An 18,969-nucleotide genomic window follows, 5' to 3' on the forward strand; every position below is an offset into this window, starting at 1 on the left:
ATTTATTTTATTTATTTATTTATTTTGGCTGCGTTGGGTCTTTGTTGCTGCGCACGGGCTTTCTTTAGTTGTGGTGAGCGGGGGGTACTCTTCGTTGCGGTGCGCGGGCTTCTCATTGCGGTGGCTTCTCTTGTTGCGGAGCTCGGGCCCTAGAGCGCAGGCTCAGTAGTTGTGGCGCATGGGCTCAGTAGTTGTGGCATATGGGCTCCGTAGTTGTGGCGCACGGGCTTAGTTGCTCTGTGGCATGTGGGATCTTCCCAGACCAGGCTCGAACCCGCGTCCTCAGCATTGGCAGGCAGATTCTTAACCACTGCGCCACCAGAGAACCCCTCATTTTATATTCTTAAGAACTGACTGCCACCCTCATTAGACTACTCACGACATAATCAAATCACACATTCAAGTGTATATTTGATTTGTGCCCCCTTCTGCCATGAAACTGATCCCGAAAAGCACCAGGTCTCATTTTCATCTAATATCAAGGTAAACTCATGCTATGAAATTCATATTCTTGCATTCTTTATCTATGTTTAACAGAGGAGAAAATTCTGTTTTAAATAGGATGTGTGCAGGACACATTTTGCTTCTCAACTGCAAAAACAAGGAGCTTTAAAGTAAATCAGACACTGTAAAGTACTTTTACAATGCCTTGGAAAGAGCCCAAGACTCTTAAATAAGTTCTCCCTGGTAAACGGTGCTGCCACCCTCTACATGAACAATAAGCCTATTCCCCTGATAACTCCAAGAAACATCCATTGAAATGCATTTCAGTCTGATAAGAAAGAGAGTGGATATATGTTCAGATCTTGGAATTTTTAACTCATTGTGGGAAAGTTCTTTTTTCAGAAGTGTTGCTCAGGACTTTCTCTTTCCCGGTGCTTTATAACTTCTCCTCCACTCCAAACAGGCTGGGTGGCTTGTCTGCTTGACCCCCCAGGCTTCATACACACTATAAGCTTTGTCCCCTGTGAGGACACTGGGCTGTTAGTATATAGTTGCTTATGGAATATTTCACACATCCGTTGTTTCCTTCCTCAAAAACATTTACTGATTCTGCCTTGCCTACAGAATTAAAGTTCAAACACATCCACCAGATTTTCAAAAGTTTCTATAATCTGACCTCAACTCATTGTCATCAATATAAACAAACGCTAAACACTTGGAGTTCAAGTACTTTTCATTTATTTCATTTCCTCCAATTAAATTAAAATTGATTTGACTCCCCATGTGTGTGTAACAAGAAGTACAATTTCACCCTATTAGGAGTCCCCCTTACCCTCTTCTGGATCATCCACGAACTCCCAGCTCTTACACAATCCCAAAAGAGACCCCTTGGACATGCACTACCAAGTGGGCAAGAGCCCCTGGGTCTCTCAAACCATCGCTGCTGGGGTTACCATATCTCTGCCACCCAGGACTGCCTTCAAATCTGTCCTGCCTCTGTCCCAAAGCAAAGGCTGGCTTGCCCTATTTCCTGGCACAGGCTGGCAGGGACTTCTGAAGGTAAATGCTGCCCCTGTATGCCTTCATTTCCTCAAAGCCACACCTGATTCAAAGAGCTTCTTACTATATTTAAGCGTCCAGTCCTCCTAGTTACAAGAATGGCCATTCTCCTCTGAGCCCAGCTGCCCCAGAGACAGTTTAGGGTCCACCCATTAGGGACCCCTAATCACTAGAGGTCCATTCCAGGGTGAAGAGCCACCACTACTGTTGAGTCACCCTCATTTACAGCTCCCAAACCACCAAATTCATTCCACTCCCTTCTCACACTGAGTTGTTTGATTGCCTCTAAAGGAGACAGATCCCAGAAACATAAAGTGTCCATTCACCCTCTTGGGAGATTACTTGCCAATGATGTGTCACAGAGAAAGAAGAAAGACTCTTAGGTGCTTCTCCTTTCCAATATTGTACTCAAAGTCCTAGTCAGTGCAACAAGGCAAGAAAAACAAACAAAAGGCATCCAAATTTGAAAAGAAAAAATAAAACTGTCTTTACTGACAGAGGTCATAACTGTCTATGAACAAAATCTCAATCTACCAAGAAAAAAAAAGAAAACTAATAAGTGAGTTAGCCAAGTTCACAAGATACAAGATCAACTTTTTAAAAGCAACTGTATTTCTATTAAACTAGCAGCAAACAATCCGAAATTGAAACTTATAATATAGTAATATTGTAACAGCACAGAAAACATGAAATATTTTAGGGATAAGTCTAACAAAATATGTGTGATTAAAAATCCAAATACTGATGAGAGAAATCAAAGAAGACCTAAATAAATGGAGACACATGTTCATAGATTGGAAGGCTCAATATTGGTAGATTGTCAATTCTCCCCAAATTAATTTATAGATTTAACTCAATCTCAATGAAATTGACCAACTGGATTCTACAATTTATATGGAAAAAGCAAAAGACCTAGAGTAGGCAATAATACATTTTTTTATAAAGTAGAACAAAGTTGAAGGACTCATACCACCTAATTTCAACACTTACTATAATTCTACAGTATTTAAAACAGTGTGGTATTGGTTCGTTATAGATAATTTGAATTTGAATACAACAAAAAGCCAGAAATAGACCCACACATGTATAGTCAAAAAACTGTTTTGTTTGGTTTTGTTTTTAACAAGGGTGCCAATATACCTAAATGGAAAAAAGATAGTCCTTTCAACAGATTAGTGCTGGGACAATGGAACATTCATAGGTAAAACAGTGAACCTCAATCCACATATAAAAATAACTCAAAATAGATCATAACCTAAATGTACAACCTAAAATTATAACATTCTAGAAGGAAATAGAGGGAAAAATATTTGTGAGCTTTGGTTAGGCAAAGATTTATTACATGGGAAACAAAAACTCAAACTATAAAACTTGATAAATTGGACATCATCAAAAATTAAAAATGTATCTTCTTCAAAAGACACATTAAGAAATAGAAATGCAAGCCACAGACTAGGAGAAAATATGTGCAGTATAAATATCTGACAAAAGACCTGTATCCAGAATATACAAAAGAATACTCTCAACTCAATAATAAGAAGAAAACAAACGATCTAATTAAAAAGGATTATAAGAGATGAGAAACAGACACATAAAAAAGAATGATACATGGATGGCAAATAAGCACATGAAAAATCCTCAACATCATTAGCCATCAGAGAAATACAAATTATATCACAATAAGATACCATTACACACCTATTAGAAGGCTAAAATTTTTAAAACACCATAGCATATACTGTTCAAGTGGATTTGACACAATCAGAGCTATTATTCATTAGTGGCAGGAATATACAGTGGTACAAGCATGTTCGAGAATAGTTTGGCAGTTTCTTAAAATGTTAAGCATATATACTGACCATACAATCCCTACAATTCCACACAGTATTTATCCACGAGAGACAAAAGTGTGTATCCACATAATGATTATGTTTATAACAGGTCTCTTCATCACAGCCAAATCTGCAAATTACCCCAAGGTCTATCAATTGATAAAAGGATAAACAAATTGTGGTATAGCTAAACAATGGATTACTACTACTCAGCAATTAAATAGAAAGAACAACGTACATAGGCAACAACATGGATGAATCTCAAAACCGTTGCGCCAAGCAAAGCAGCCAGACGTAAATAAAGAGTAAATTAATATGATTCTGCACATATAAGTTGGAGTGGACAAACTTTTCCTTATTCCTCCCGCAAAGCAACCAAAACCCTGCACATAACATATAAGACAAACAGAAGAAGACTCTGAAAGGTGGAAAGAAAAAGGCAAACGGCCAAAAGACCTGAGGACCCAAGAAACAACACGGGTGGTGAGTTCCCTGGGTTTTCTTTTGCCTCATATACCCCAGACTTCAAGTTGAAGAGGCTAACAGCACGGAAGTGTCAACAGGCACAGACAAAACAACACCACCACCTGCTCTCTCCAGCCAAAGGCCAAGAAAGGGGCAGCCTAGCAGGACAGACAACTTTCAGACAATGAGCACAGTGGTCCGGTGAAACAACACAAAAACAAACAAACGAAAGACACGCCCCACCACAATACCACAAGCGAAGGCCACGTGGGCAGTCTCCGCTCCTATCTCTCAAGGCTCTTACAAGGAGTGCCAACACCCTACTGCTGGAGGCCGTAGCTCTCATCCCTACCAGCTGGGGACAAGCCCTCTACCCACAGTGTCGGTGGAGACAGCACAGGGAACCTGGCCTCCCACCCCCCCTCGCAGTAGCGAGGCACCCCTCTCCCACTGGAGTGACGTCAGAGGAGCCCTACTGGGGATTTCAGGACTTTCACAGCTGCCCAGCTGTAACAAAGCCAACTTCCCCACTGCAGCGTCAGCGGAGTCCACGTGGGGAGCCAGAACTCTCACCCCCAATCAGCAGCAATGATTCCATGCTCAGTCAACAGAGGCAGGATGGGGAATGTGGACATATACCCCACCGGGCACGAAGCAGGGGGTGTTCCCATTTCTCCTCCCAGCCAGAACAGTATAAAAGAAAGCTACTTGAAACAGAAGGTTTAAATAAAATCCAGACTCATAATATAATAGAAAATATCCAGGTTTCAATTGAAAATCATCCATCATATCAAGAACTAGGAAGATCTCAAACTGAATGTTGGTTCACAAATTGGCCACCATACAGAGGGCAAGGAGAGACTGAAGAATGAGGCAGACTACTCCAGGTTGACAGGTGACAGGTTTAATAAGCAAAGGAACTTGCATTCGAGGCTTGTCTTGGGATGCCAGAAAGATAGTACATCTCTGCATCCACCAGCCAGAATATTAAAATTTATATCATGGCCCTTAACTGGTCCAGTTGCATATTCAGCCTAGACGGTCTCAACAACAGCGCTCTCAGGCTTCCCTGGTGGTGCAGTGGTAAGAATCCGCCTGCCAATGCAGGGACACGGGTTCAAGCCCTGGTCCGGGAAGATCCCACATTGCCGCCAGAGCAACTAAGCCCATGCGCCAAGCTACTGAGCCTGTGCTCTAGAGCCCACGAGCCACAACTACTGAGCCTGAGCACCACAACTACTGAAGCCTGCGTGCCTAGAGCCCGTGCTCCGCAACAGGAGAGGCCACCGGAAAGAGAGGCTCGCACAACGCAACAAAGAGCGGCCCCCTCTCACTGCAACTAGAGAAAGCCCACGCACAGCAACAGGGACCCAGTGCAGCCAAACATAGGTAAATAAAATAAATAAATTTATTTTAAAAAAAAACAGCACTCTCTCTCAAGGCTGTGACCTTGAAAACAGCTCCCACGGTTGGGAATGGTGGGCAAGCATACATTCCAAGGATGGGGGTGGGGTGGGTGGGTGGGGTGGGGTGGAGGGGCTTGAGGAGCCTCCCATTGCCCTGGTCAGCTTGGGGTCAACCAGTGGTCGCATCCTCCCAATTTCCTCCTACTGCACTGAGTAAGTAAAGAACAATCAGTAGATGCCAACACCAAGGTGACAGAGATATTAGAATTCTCTGACCAAGGTCTTTAAACAGTCATGATGCAGATCTTTCAGTGAGTGAGTAATTACAAACATGCTTGAAACAAATGAAAAAATATAAAGCCTCAGATAATAAGTAAAACGTGCAGCAAAGAAATAGAAAATATAAAGAAAAACCAAAGAGAAATTCTGAACCAAAAAATACAATAACAAAACAAAATAAAAAAGGTTCAACCACAGAATGAAGGATAGAGGAAAGAATCAGTGACAGGAAAACAGAAAAATAGAAATTACTCAGTCTGAACAACAGAGAAAATAGATTTTAAAAAATACAATGAACAGAGTCTCAGGGACCTGTGCCTATGTGATGAGATAAAGTAAACGAAGACAAAGAAAAAATTTTGAAAGCAGCATTAAAACCAGAGAAAAAGAATACCTTACTGACAGGGGGAAAAACAAGAAATCAATGAAATTAAAATCAGAAAAACAATAAAGAAAATCAATGAAGCAAAGAGCCGGTTCTTTGAAAAGATCAGTAAAATTAACAAACTTCCAGCAAGACTGACAAAGAAAGACAGAAAACAAAAATTAGCAATACAGTAGTCTCCTCTTATCCATGGTTTTGCTTTCCACAGTTTCTGTTGCCCATGGTCAACCGAGGTCTGAAAATATTAAACAAGAAATTTGTTCACTATTTTAAACAAACAAGAAGTTTCCTAGTCCAGATGGTTTCACTAGAAAATTCTCCCAAATAATTAATGAAGAATTAACATCAATTCTACACAATGTCTTCTAGAAAACAGAAGAGGTGGGAATACTTCCCAATTTATTCTATGGAACTATTATTACTCTGATACCAAAATCAAACAAAGACAGAACCAAAGGAAAAAAAAAGTCTATTTTGATATTCAAATCTGTCTCTTCAAATCTTTTGCCCATTTTTAAACTGCTTTATTTGTCTTTTCATTGTTAAATTGTAAGAGTTCTTTATATATTCTTGATACTGGACCATTACCAGGTACGTGATTTGCAAATATTTTGTCCCAGGTTGTCTTTTCACTTTCTGGATAATGTCTTTTGATACACAAAAGTTTTTAATTTTGATAAAGTCCAATTCATCTATTTTTTCTTGTTGCTTGTGCTTTTGATGTCATATCTGAGAAACCATTGCCTATTCTAAGATCATATCGCTTTACCCCTATATTTCCTTCTACGAGTTGTATAATTTAGGTCTCTGCTCGATCTTTGGTCCATTTGAGTTAATTTTTGTATATCGTGTGAGGTAAGGATTCAACTTCTTTCCTTTGCATGTAGATAACCTCTTGTCCCAGCACCATTTGTTGAAGAGACTATTCTTTCCTCATTGAATGGTCTTGGCACTCTTGTCAAAAGTCAATTGGCAATGGATGTAGGGGTTTATTCTGGCCTTTTAATTCTACTTCCATTGATCTATAGGTCTATCCTCATGCCAGTACCAGACTATAGTCTTGTACAGTCGGCCCTCTGTATCCTTGGGTTCACACCCACGGATTCCACCAACCACAGAACGAAAATATTAAAAGAAAAAATTCCAGCTAGTTCCAAAAGCAAAACTTGAATTTGCCATGTGCTAGCAACTATTTACATAGCATTTACTTTGTATTTATAACTATTTACATAACATTTACATTATATTAGTATTATAAGTAATCTACATAGAGATCATTTAAAATATATGGGAGGATTTCATAGGTTATACACAAACACTATGTCATTTTATATAAGCGACTTGAGCATCTGCAGATTTTGGAATCCGAGGGAAGTCCTGGAACTAATCCCCCACGGATACTGAGAGACAACTGAACTCAGGAAATGTAATTCCTCCAACTTTGTTATTGTTCTTCAAGATTGTTTCAGCTATTTGGGAACCTTGCTTTTCTATATAAATATTAGGATAGAAATGCATCATTAAAAAATATAAATCTTTCCAAGAGTAAGGTACAAATATACTGTAATTCCACTTTGAATTCCTATTATTTTTAAACTGGACAAAGCGATGTCCAGTATTACCCAAACATAAGCTTGAAAAGTGCTCATGCAAGGAGATTTGCTGTCTTGTTTCGCTTCTTATGATGAGTGGTGGTGAACAAGTATCTGTTATCTCCTGTGTCCAATTTATTATGTAATTTTGAGTGTCTTACCTACCACATAATAAACAATGTTAAGTGAAATACATTTTTAAAAGGAACACGGAGATTGCAAGGGATGTAATAAAGGAGAGTTAAATTCTGGTTCTTGGCTTGACATCTGGCTTAGAATCAGACTTGAGATCTTGTCTGAACAGAGGGAAAGAGAATTCCAGGGGAAGTAGCAGGAAGTGGCAGGGCAAGGGGGGCAGCAGGGGCAGCCCAGGGTAATCTCATGAACTCCATAGATGCATGAATGTCCCTGGGCCAAGTGGGCACCATGCAGAGTGCCTCAGCCCTCTTGTTGCTGCAGCACAGAGAAAGCTGCCTTCCCGGTGAGGCTGTGGGTTCACTGCCCAGGGCAGGGGTTAAGAGGAGAGTGGATGTGGATGCTTCCAGCCACAATCCATCTCCCACTCAGGCAAGGAGGCAGGGTGGAGGCCCTGCCTCTGTGCCTTCACTGTGGCCCACGAGAGAGCCAAACCCTGTCGCGCTGGGGCTTTTAAGCCAGTAAATGATTTCCGGAGGAGCACCAGAGAGAGAACTCCAACAGTGGCCAGGTAAGTGCAAAGGCATCTGTCCCATTCCCCCTCCTTCCTCCACACTCCCCCGGCCCCAACACACACAGCAGGAGCTGGCCTTCCAGAGGGCGTATCTGTGAGACAACCAGGGCCCTCCTCCAGGACCGAGATAGGGTCCTTGCTTAAGCCCTCGGGGAGGAGAATGGAAGGGATAAGATTTCAACTAAGTGTGAGGCTTTACAGTGAATTGACCTTTTACATTCTTCGTTCTCCAAATAAGTAAAACGGGTTAGATTTTAACGACTAAAAGTAACTAGAAATAATAAACTCTTCCCAAGAATTCATTAAACAGCAAGTCAGGGAGAATTTAAGAGAGCATCATCAAAGCCATACTTGGAGAGAAACACAAAACTATTCTGTGTTTATGTCCCAGGGAAATAAGACTGGTCAGTTACCTGGCCACTCTAGGCTCGGGCCACAGGGTTTGGTGCAGACGCTCTGCCCCAACCCGCAAGGATACACCAGGTCAGAGGAACACATGTCCTACTAACAGCATCACTCAGCTCAGCACACTACAAATACCTCTCACCCTTGCAATGACTCTGCAGGTAGTCACTACTATCCACATTTTATAGACGAGGAAAAAGACGTTCTGAGCGGTTGGGTGACAGTGGTCTCTCCGGGATGCCAGCCATCTGTCTGCCTGGGCCCTGCCCACCACGGCAGCAGCTTGCCCTGACTCTCCTCAGAGCCCCTCACAAGCCCTCTCCGCTCCGCCTCGGGCTGGTCCCTCCTCTGGACCCCCTTTGCCCGGCTTCCCAGATGGACTTTTCTGCTCCCAGCCTCTCCCAAAACGTCTCTTCCCACGGTTCCCCCCATCTTTCGGCTTTCAAGTCTCCAATAACCCAAGACCCTGAAGCCAGCTCGTTTGACGTGCTCGTGGAGGGGGCAGAGGAAACACTTCTCCGGGAGCCCCCGAACCAAGAAAACAGGCTGGAGCGCGGCCCCAGGGAGGAAAGCAGGGCGGGTCGGCCAGAGAGGATGTTGACCCCAACGGGTCAGACGCGAGGAGGGGCCCTCTGGGCAGAGGGAAGTGAGAACGGGGACTGCCTGGAAGAGATTGTTCACGCTTCAAGCCGGGCCAAGCGAGATGAGTAATGCCAGAGGCTGGCGGCCCGGAGGCTCCCCGCGAGGAGCGGGGCCGCGCGCCCCACTGGGTCTGGGGGTGGAGGGGCGGGCGACCCACGCGGTGATCCAGCCCAGGGGAACCGCGGGGGACAGCCTTCGGGTTCTCCTGAGTGGCGTGAGTGGCACCAGATGCGGGGCCCACGCCCACTGGGGAAGAGGAAGGGCTCCCTTCTTTGGCCCTTGGACGTCTCAGCCCTTAGCAGTGAACCCCTGAGTGAGGCGTGGCGCCGGCCGCCGGGGGTCGGGGATGGGGGAGGCTCCTGTCCGGGGATGAGTGGATCGTGGCCTCTGGCTTTGAAGGTCCTTGGGTGGCTGTCTGTCTCTGCAGGGGTGCACCTCTCAGGGTCTCCGGGGCAGTATTTTTGAAGACTGTGACACTTCTCTGGAAGTGTCTGGAAGGATTGGGGCTTCACTGAGGCTGTGGGTTCACTGCCCAGGGCAGGGGTTCACTGCCCAGGGCAAGAGGAGAGTGGATGTGGATTCACTGCCCAGGGCAAGAGGAGAGTGGATATGGAGAGAACCACATCCCACAAGGACTGGGGAGAACCCACGTTTCCGTGTCCTGCAGGGCTCTCTCCCTCCTGGGAAACTCTGCGGAAGCCACCACCTTTCTGAACCTGCCGTTAGACCTCAGGTCAGTAGTGCCCATCTTGACACAGGCCATCATCCTTGTGCCTGCAGAACAGTCTCAAGGAACCTGGGCAGGGTTGCTCAATATTAGGAATAAAAGGATCTCTCTGGAGGTCAAGTGTGGGAAGTCAGGCACCTTCCAGGCTGAGCAGAGCCCTAACCAAAGCCTGAGGCTTTGCCGCAGCTCTCAATATGGAGCTGATAGGAGGGGGACAAAATGGTTTCGTTAATAGTGATTTTTCAAGTTTAGCACCTAGTGATCGAGAACAATTATTTCAAACAGGACGTTCTCAGAAGCAGGACACTGCTCGTAACACTTATCTGTAAACCCGTCACTGATGACAAAATTGATAAGGGACACTCGTTCGCTTGGCCTTGAGCTCTTGTTGCTGTCGGCAACATGTCTGAACTCTGGATCTTTTAGAGTCTGTCATACAGAGTGAAGTAAGTCAGAGAAAAACAAATACAGTATGCTAACACATATATACAGAATCTAAGGAAAAAAAAAAAGGTCATGAAGAACCTAGTGGTAAGATGGGAATAAAGACACAGACCTACTAGAGAATGGACTTGAGGATATGGGGAGGGGGAAGGGTAAGCTGTGACAAAGTGAGAGAGTGGCATGGACATATATACACTACCAAATGTAAATAGATAGCTAGTGGGAAGCAGCCGCATAGCACAGGGAGATCAGCTCGGTGCTTTGTGACCACCTAGAGGGGTGGGATAGGGAGGGTGGGAGGGAGACGCAAGAGGGAGGAGATATGGGGACATATGTATATGTATAACTGATTCACTTTGTTATAAAGCAGAAACTAACACACCATTGTAAAGCAATTATACTCCAATAAAGATGTTAAAATAAAATAAAAATAAATAAATAAATTAAATTAAATTAAAAATTTTAAAAAAGAAAAAGGGGAGCATAGATATAACAAGATTGGAGAGGAGTTGATAAATGTTGAAGCTGAGTGTTGAAAAAAAAAAAAAATCCAGCCCCAGGTTTCCAGAGGGAAGTGGAAAACTTCCTTTTATCACTAGGAATTTCTGCCACTTCTTCCTAAGTCTGTTCCAGTCTGAGTGGGGTTTTCCTGTTTCACCATCGCTCCATTTTGCATTTCAATGGCAAGCTCCTTGCCTTCTGTTCTAACTTCCCTCCTTTATATCCGGATGACATGATTAAATCCACTCCCACCGGCTGGCGGGCGGCTCAGGAACTCTGCACTGAGAGAGTTACAGCCCTCCCTCCTCTGCTCCCCTGCGGGGTTCCAGTGACCACGCGGGGTCCGGCCCAGGTCCCCTGGCTGCACAGCCCCGGCGCCCTTCACCTCCCCGCTCCAGCAGCCCCGTCTGGCTCACGAGCAGCACCCTGGCCCATATCATATAGCATCTTGGAAGTCCCTTCTGATTCCCCTCGCATTCTGGCTTCTCCTTCGTGGTTTTTTTTTTTTTCTTTTCTTTTCTTTTTGTCTTTTTTTTTTTTTCCCCAAGCCTAACAGCTCTCTCCAGACCTCATTTCCTCCACATCCGTCTCCATTCAACCTTCCAGCCAAAACCTGACCAACACTCCTTGGCCGTCTCGTCTGTCTTCCCCACGGCTTCCAAAAGCCCAGCTTTGAAAGCATTCTCCTGTCGCATTTCTCTGTGTCTACACTGGAGCTCTGCGCACGCAGCCCTGAAGACGGAACCCAGTCTGTGAAACGCCGTCTCATCTGGGCCTTCAACAGTGCACGGAGGCTCTCTGCCCAGAGCTGCTCTTCTCAAATCCAGGGCTCCACCCTTCGCCGCACCCCTACCATCCTCTCAGGTCACGACTCCACCCTGATTTTACAAAGAAAACAGAAGTCACCTCCCGAGTTTCCTCACCCTCTCATCCTCACCTCCCCCAACCTGCACTCAGAAATACCTTCTCCACCCCTCCCCACCTTTCCCACTTGGCCGCCTCTTCCCGCAAGGCCTCAGGTAAACATCAGCTCTTCCCTGGGGCCTCTGCATCCACAGGAAGTGCTCAGTACAGGTCAGCTCTTATTATTTTTAACCCATGCCCCTTCACACAGCGTCCATCACTCTGCTTTCTGCCACGACAATACTTTATTGCACTGACCACACATTAACAATTCTTTATCTACATGCCTTTCCCGCATATAAAACCACAAGCTCCTTGAGAACAGGGAATGTAGCTTTGTTCATCTTTGGAAACAGTCGGGTGCCTGGCATTTAATAGATGCTCAATAAACATTCAATGAAATAAATACATAAATAACTGACTTCTCGGGTAGCTCTGATGTCAGTATTTTCATCTGTTTCCTAGCCATGATCAGAATCGCCTCAAAAGATTTAAAGATTTTAAACACCCCGACTGCAGGCCAAACCAATTTGGTTAGAATCTCTTCGGGGGAGATCAAGCCTCAGTCTTCCTTCTGAAAGACTGACTGCACAGTGCAGCTCGCTTTGATAGTCACTGGCTTGTGGAAGGCAGTGGTCACAGAAGATTTAGAAGGTATCGAATTCTCATACGTTGTACTACAGGAAATGCCTGACTGTAATCTAGTAAGAAACAAGCAAACAAGAAATTGATTCGTGAAGTGTTAAACAATAACGAAGTTGGGGTGAGATCAGTGGAAATGCCCAGTGGGTGGGGGGATGATTCCAGCACCAGGGCTGTGCCAGCTCAAGTCCGTCAGGTTCGCAGCCTTGGCAACCCAGATACTCCTTGTTCATTGCCCTGGTGCCTCCTCTCAGCCAGCATCATGGTTCCCCAGAGCTATCACACCTGTGCTTCTAAGTCGACCATTTACAGGACTTTGGAGAAAAGCAAGATAACCCCCGGCGAGTTGGAAGGGGCAGGCTGTGTGGGGAGGGGGAGAGCAGGGCGGATGTGGCCACTAGGCAAAAATGAGCCAGAACTGTCCAGTGGCTCTTCTGAGATGACTCTGTGTTTGTTCCTGAACTTGGCATGTTGTAAGTCGTGAACGGTCCCTAAGAAGTCAGTGTGGATAAGGGATCTAGGATCGGGACACTCCAAGTGGGGTGTGTCGGCCTTGTCTGGGGCTTTGTTAGAAATGCAGAGTCTCGGCCCTCCTCAGTCAGAATCTGCATTTTACTGAGCGAGAGGCAAGCACGCTCACGTTTGAGAAGCTCTGCTCTAGACCAGACCCGATGCAGACGCGCTGCCCTGGCCTGTGACTCAGCATTGCTAACAAGCTCTGAGGCAAGGCACGCGCTGCTGCCTGCTGCCGTGGGCTCCCCACATGCGCTACTTCCCTCTGGCAAGCAGAGGAGTGGGCCGTCCTATCTGCAGCTCGCCTTCTCCCTGGGGTATCTGTTAGGAATCCCTGGGTTCCAAGTGAGAAGGAAACCAACACCAAGGGGTTTAAACAGTACACGACTTGCATCTGCTCACATAACTGAAGAGTTCACAGGTCTGGCTCACGCCTTCCCGGGAGCCTGGACACTCAGGCTCAGTCCCGTCACCTGGAACGTGGGTTCTCTGGCGGCCCTGCTCTACCCCCACGGCGACGGCTTCACCTGCGCTCCCCCGGGTGTCTCCCTCCCCATCATGAGCGGGATCCCTGAGGTTGAGAAAAGCAGCAGCTAGCTGAGATTCCTTCCTGCCGTCCGTTACATTTCACACACACAGTATGGCAGTCAGCTTTATCCACTTTAGTCTGAAGTGCTGTGCTGAACTCCCTTCTGTGGAGCTGATCCTAGGAAAGCCTGGACTTTTTCTACTCCAGGAGAAGCGGTCCCCACCCCTCCCCGTGGCAGCATCCACAGGCCCCGTGTCCTCTAGTTCTGTAGTTAGGTCTGGCCAAGGAGAGGTACTATCAGAAAGTCAGGAGAGCAACTGGATTTCTTTTCCAGGATCTATTTTCTGGCCCCATCCCGCTGGGCTCTAACTGGCATAGCTTCATTCCTCTTCCCCAAGCCAGAGCCGCTGGCTGGCAGGACCCCTAAGGCTACCATTACCCTGGGCTCCAGTAACTGCCTCTCCCCCTTCCCAGGCACAGCTGATGGATGACACTCTGAGCTGCTGCCTGGCGTAGGAAGCTGCCAGCGTCTCCGCGGAGTCCCCTAGAGAAACGCTCTGTTTGCTCCTTGATCTTTGTCCATTCAGCGTTTGAATTATGCCATCTGTCTCCTGAGGGACCCCGACTGACACAGACGCAACTTAATTGTGCGGAAGAATATAAAATCTCCATATGCGGAGAATCTTTTTAAGCTTCGTTTACAAATTTACAGGTGTCAATAACCAAGAAGTCTAGGAACAGTGATTTGAAATGCAGAAGATACACAATAAATGTTAAATGTTTAAAACCAACTGGGATGAGATAACTTTCGAAGAAAAAAGTGCTTTCTACCCCGGTTCATTGATTTTTCACTTTATAAAAATAATCACGCTTTCAGGTCAGAATAAGGTGCATCTACAGAAAACGGGGAACGGTGGGCTGTACATACACTGAAGCAGAGCACATCTTGCACCGCCTCCTTTGAGGTGGTAACAGTGTTAACCGTTGTTCTTACCGGCATGTTCATCCTGAGAAAGACAGGAAAGTTTCATAGACTGTGACGGTTAAAGTTCACGGTGATGGCAACGGAACTCCGAGGACAGAGCCCAGGCCTTCAAGCCAGCACCGCAGCTGAGCGCTCCGCGGGGATTCTGCGGGCTGTGCCCGCGCGGTCCCGCAGGGCAGCGCCTCGGGCGGGGGCGGCTGAGGCGGCATCCGGAGCCCATCGCGCCGTAGTTCGTGTGCGGGACGCTGGGGGGCGCCAGGAGGCCCCCCCGGCACCGCGGGGCGCGCGGGCTCCGGGCCCCGCCGGGGGTGCAGAGGCCCGGCGGCCGGACGGTCCCCGGGCAGCGGCGCGACGAAGAAGGCGGGGTCGGGCTCCACGCCGTCCAGCGGGGACGTGTCGGGCGTGGGCAGCGGGTAGCCGTCGAGCGGGGGCGCGCCCAGAGCCTGGCAGGGACGCGGGGGATCGGTCCCGTCGCCCGGCCGGTCCTGCAGGGCCCAGCGCAGCGCCGCCTCCTCCAGGAAGGCCGCCCCTCCGCCCGCGCCCGCCTCGCTGAGGACCGAGTCGCTCCCGGACCCTCAGAGCGCGGGCCTCCCTCGAACCGGCGGGAGGCCGGCAAAGCGGCGCCCCGCACACTCCATCATCCGCGTGAAGACAGTGGGGAGGTTAATATTAACCATCTTGCCTGACCAGGAACACCAGGACTCCGCCAGCCCGCGTGTGCTGCGGCCGATTTCACCCACCGCCACCGAATCGGCTTCTCGGGACGCGGGCTCAGTCCGGAGATACTAGGGTCCCGGAAGGGCCAGCGAAGCCCCCCGGCAGGCCAAGCCCTGCCCCAGAAAGGCGGGCAACTTAGGGAGGGTGACCAGGAGCGAGGACCGCCGGCGGGGTTTTCTATCCACCGCCGGGCTGCCAGCACCCGTGGGATCCGATACGGAAAGAACCGGTCCTGTTAAAGACTGCACTTGGGACGCGCACGGTTTCTACCTCTTTCGTCTCGGGTGAGATGTGCTCTCCCACCGGGTCCGCTCTATTTTAAATGCAGGTCCTCTCCGTTCATGTTCACAAACCCAGTCTTTGCATGAGTGTGAGGGAGCCTTAGGACTGTAATTGTACATTAAAGGATTAGCCAACATACAAACTTACATGGGACCTGGAGACGGGACAAGTGGGCCTGACCCCGCGGAAGAGCGGAGAAGACCACCAACCAGGTAAACAGAGGTTCAGCTTCTAGGAGCACAGGAACACCATACATATATAAACCTGCAAAGGCAAGCTGCAGACTAGTAGGGAAAATGTGATCCCACTAGTGGGGGTGGCGGGGAGAGGAAACCCTACGTGTCTTTATGATTGTGTATGCAGAGAAAACGAGTGCAAGGGAAAACAGGACTGGGAAGCGGTCACTAGTTTTCCCTTGATGTTCTGCTTAAATTTTTTTATGAAAAAAAGAGGAAATTAAAAATTTTAATGACGCTATTTACGCAGAAGACAAATGATTTTGCATTGGTAAGATGAAAATAAAGCCTGGCCATTTTATTCCTTCTTTAAAAAAAAAAAAAGCCAACTCTCCCTCGACTTGCAAAGACTGAAAGCAGAATGAGCTTGAACTCCTCACAACTAGAGGCCACGTCTCCTGGCTTTTCTAACACCAACTTCAGCATCGAAAAAAGACCTCAAGCCAGAAGCCTGTATCACTTGAAATTTAAAGCTTTGCACATTTTTCTGAAAGGTACTGTTGAATGCATTTCCAGCTTTGTTAATGATCAGCAGTTTTATCTAAGCCTCTAAATCTCTTCCCTGAAAAAATAAAGAAGGAATCAGCTCCCTGTTTGAAAACTTGGAATAAGAGCGTTCGAGTTTTCTTTTTTACAGAACCTTGCCTGATTAGAGGACGCCTTTAAAACCTTTCCCAAGACCGCAAAATTTTGTATTCTTTCTCATGCACACCTGGAGATGGTGAACAGTTTGATCTTGGGCCTGATTTCATCTCGCGCCTCCAAGACGATTCTGCACCTGCCAGTTGTTTCCCTACGTGTAAAATTCGCGGTACAAGCGAGTTCTCAGAGGTAGAGCCACGGACCCAAGCGGTGGTCAACCCACGCGGATTTCTCCGAGCCCGGCCTTCCCCCCGCAGAAGCCCCCTCCTCGCACTCCCTCCTGCGTTCCCGGCGCCTCCCCGGGCGGCCGGCGCAGCTCCGTGTCCTGCGGGCCCGGGGCCCCGCGCGAGCAGCCCGCGCTCCGCCTTAGCCACACCTCGAAGATGCCGGATGGAGACTCGCCCTCCGCTCGGCCCGAGGCCCCAGGACGGCGTCCCGCCGCCCGCCGCCGCCTCGCGCTTCACCTTCACGTCCCCGACGAGGCTCAGCCTGGCGGTCACGGCGGGCAGCGCGCTCCGGGGCTGGCTCTGCTCGTCACTGGCGTACGCCGCTTCCGGGCTGCTCATGGCGCTCCAGCCCTGCCCGGCGCCCCGCGACCCTCCGCCGGACACGCCGCCTCCCCCCCCGACCGGGGGGAGGGGGTGGGGAGGGAAATGCGCCGCGGGCCGCTCGCGCCCCCCGGCCGGACCCCGTCCCTCGGTCCCAGCCCGCGGCGAAGCCAGCGCCCCCGCCGGCCCAGTGACACCGCGGATGCCCCCGGGCCTGGGGGCCTTTACCGCACAGACGTGGCCCTTCGAGCACCCCTGCTCCCGCCGCCGGCTGCACCCGCGAGGCCGAGAACCCGGGCGCCGGGCACGGCGACGCGCGGCCACCGCTCACTAGGGCGCGGCGGACGGTTACGGGTTTACTTTTCCCCTCGGCAGAAAGTCACAGGCCGAGACCCAAATCCCCTCCCCGCCTCGGAGGAGAGTCAGTCCCGGACATCATGTTTGGACCTACTGAGGTCCCCCGGCGCGGCAGGCCCGCTCCTGAACGATACAAAAGGCAAACCCTGCGAGCCAGAGTCGCCGCGGGCCGCGCACACCGGCGCTGCGCGGGCACCGGGGCGCAAAGCCACGGGCGCGAAAGGCCTCGAAGCGAGCGCACGGCGTCGCGGTCTTTCTGTGCCGGTCACCAGGGTGGCCGTGCTCTCCTCCACCCGCACCAAACCTAAGAGCTTTTACCTTCTAAGTTGCAAGTCACGGCGGAGTCTGGTTGACATGCTCGCCTGAATTAGTAGCAGCCGGAGCGCGGTTCCCGGCGAGGGGAGCGCGGCGCCCCCGGCTTCCAGCGCCTTCTGGGCCCGGAGACGCCCGCGCGGGAGGGACTCGCCGCCGCCTCCCGGGACCTGGACCCGCGCGCGGCGGAGGGTGGAGGTGGGCGTGGAAACCGATCGCCGAGCTTAGGGTTTGCCCCTTGACACGATCTTATTTTTTCTTTGTGTAAAGGTTTAGGGACACTACTTCTCTTTCCCAATGGGTGTAAGAAGAGACCGAACCTAAAAATCACAGCCAAGGTGGGACGCAGTCCTGATTGGGATTGATTGAAACGCCGTGAAGCGGGTGCTGTTCCATTAATAACACGTGCATCACTATTCCATCTGCCCCTTCCTCCGCCACACCCAGAAAATTTATCCCAAAATATCCACCTCCGCCGGAGAGAGGGGAGCTGCTGGGAAAGATGAGGGCACCGGTAGCCTCACATTTCACAGTGGGGAGTCAAGGCTTCCCGCCTTTGCGAGGAAGCAAGAAAAAGGGTGTGTTATCCCAGTACCTTAGAAGGCAGCGGTAATCAATAGAAGAAATGGAAATAAGGCTGTAACTATCATCACGTTCGGTAGATGGAGGAACGCAGGACGTACTTGGCTATTATAGCAGGAAGTCAGTGTCTAATACTGATAAACATGGAATTAGCCTCAAAGGCATGTTAATTAATGAACCGCCAGAGGAACAGTTACTACTGTAGGTAAAGCCCAGTTCCAGCAAAAGAGGGGCAGGGGGATTGACTAACACGTGGAACAGGGGCTGGGGAGGGACGAGATCTTCCCACAGCTCTTAGTTTATATTACAAGCCCCTCTGTAATGTTGCTTTGCTGTTGTTGTTGTGTTTTTTTTTATAAGCATGCACATCATTTTAAATTTTAAAATTATTTTAAACGAATAAATAAAACTATACACTTCCCATGCCCACAATCCTTTTGCTGAAACAACGAACTTGATTTTCTATTTTATTTCTCCCTTCTGTAGTCTCCCTTTGCAGTTTAATATTTTTGGTGTATGTGTGTGCACCTACGATCCCAAGTATTGTTTTCAAACATCCAGACAGATTTCTTAAAATAAGCAGAAGAATCCACTATGTAGGGAACAACTATAAAACTGTCTCTTCATTTCATGGCTGTGTCAGAATTTTCTTCTCTTCACCCCCTCCACCACGGCCCTGGGGAAATAACTTCTGAAGACTGAGTGATTCAAAGTCTAGGGTATGAAGTTTCAACATTACTTGGAACTGCTGAAAGCCAGAATTTATTTCTTCATGTGAGGCCCTCCCCCATTCCATTCTGCTTATTCATCCTCAAGAATTCCAACCCTGTT

The 18,969-nt window shown here is 48.4% G+C and overlaps 1 protein-coding gene across 1 annotated transcript in view; it reads right to left on the reverse strand.

Moving 5' to 3' along the window:
• RP1 (RP1 axonemal microtubule associated) overlaps positions 1-17,694 on the reverse strand; it is a 130,229-nt gene extending 112,535 nt beyond the window's left edge. The window contains exon 1 of the mRNA XM_036829787.1: positions 17,563-17,694. The gene's annotated coding sequence lies outside the window, so the exon portion shown is untranslated. The remainder of the gene's footprint in view (positions 1-17,562) is intronic.
• Positions 17,695-18,969: the final 1,275 nt, after the last annotated feature.

Source organism: Balaenoptera musculus, chromosome 17, assembly GCF_009873245.2.
Source record: "Balaenoptera musculus isolate JJ_BM4_2016_0621 chromosome 17, mBalMus1.pri.v3, whole genome shotgun sequence".
Classification (NCBI taxonomy): Eukaryota; Metazoa; Chordata; class Mammalia; order Artiodactyla; family Balaenopteridae; genus Balaenoptera; species Balaenoptera musculus.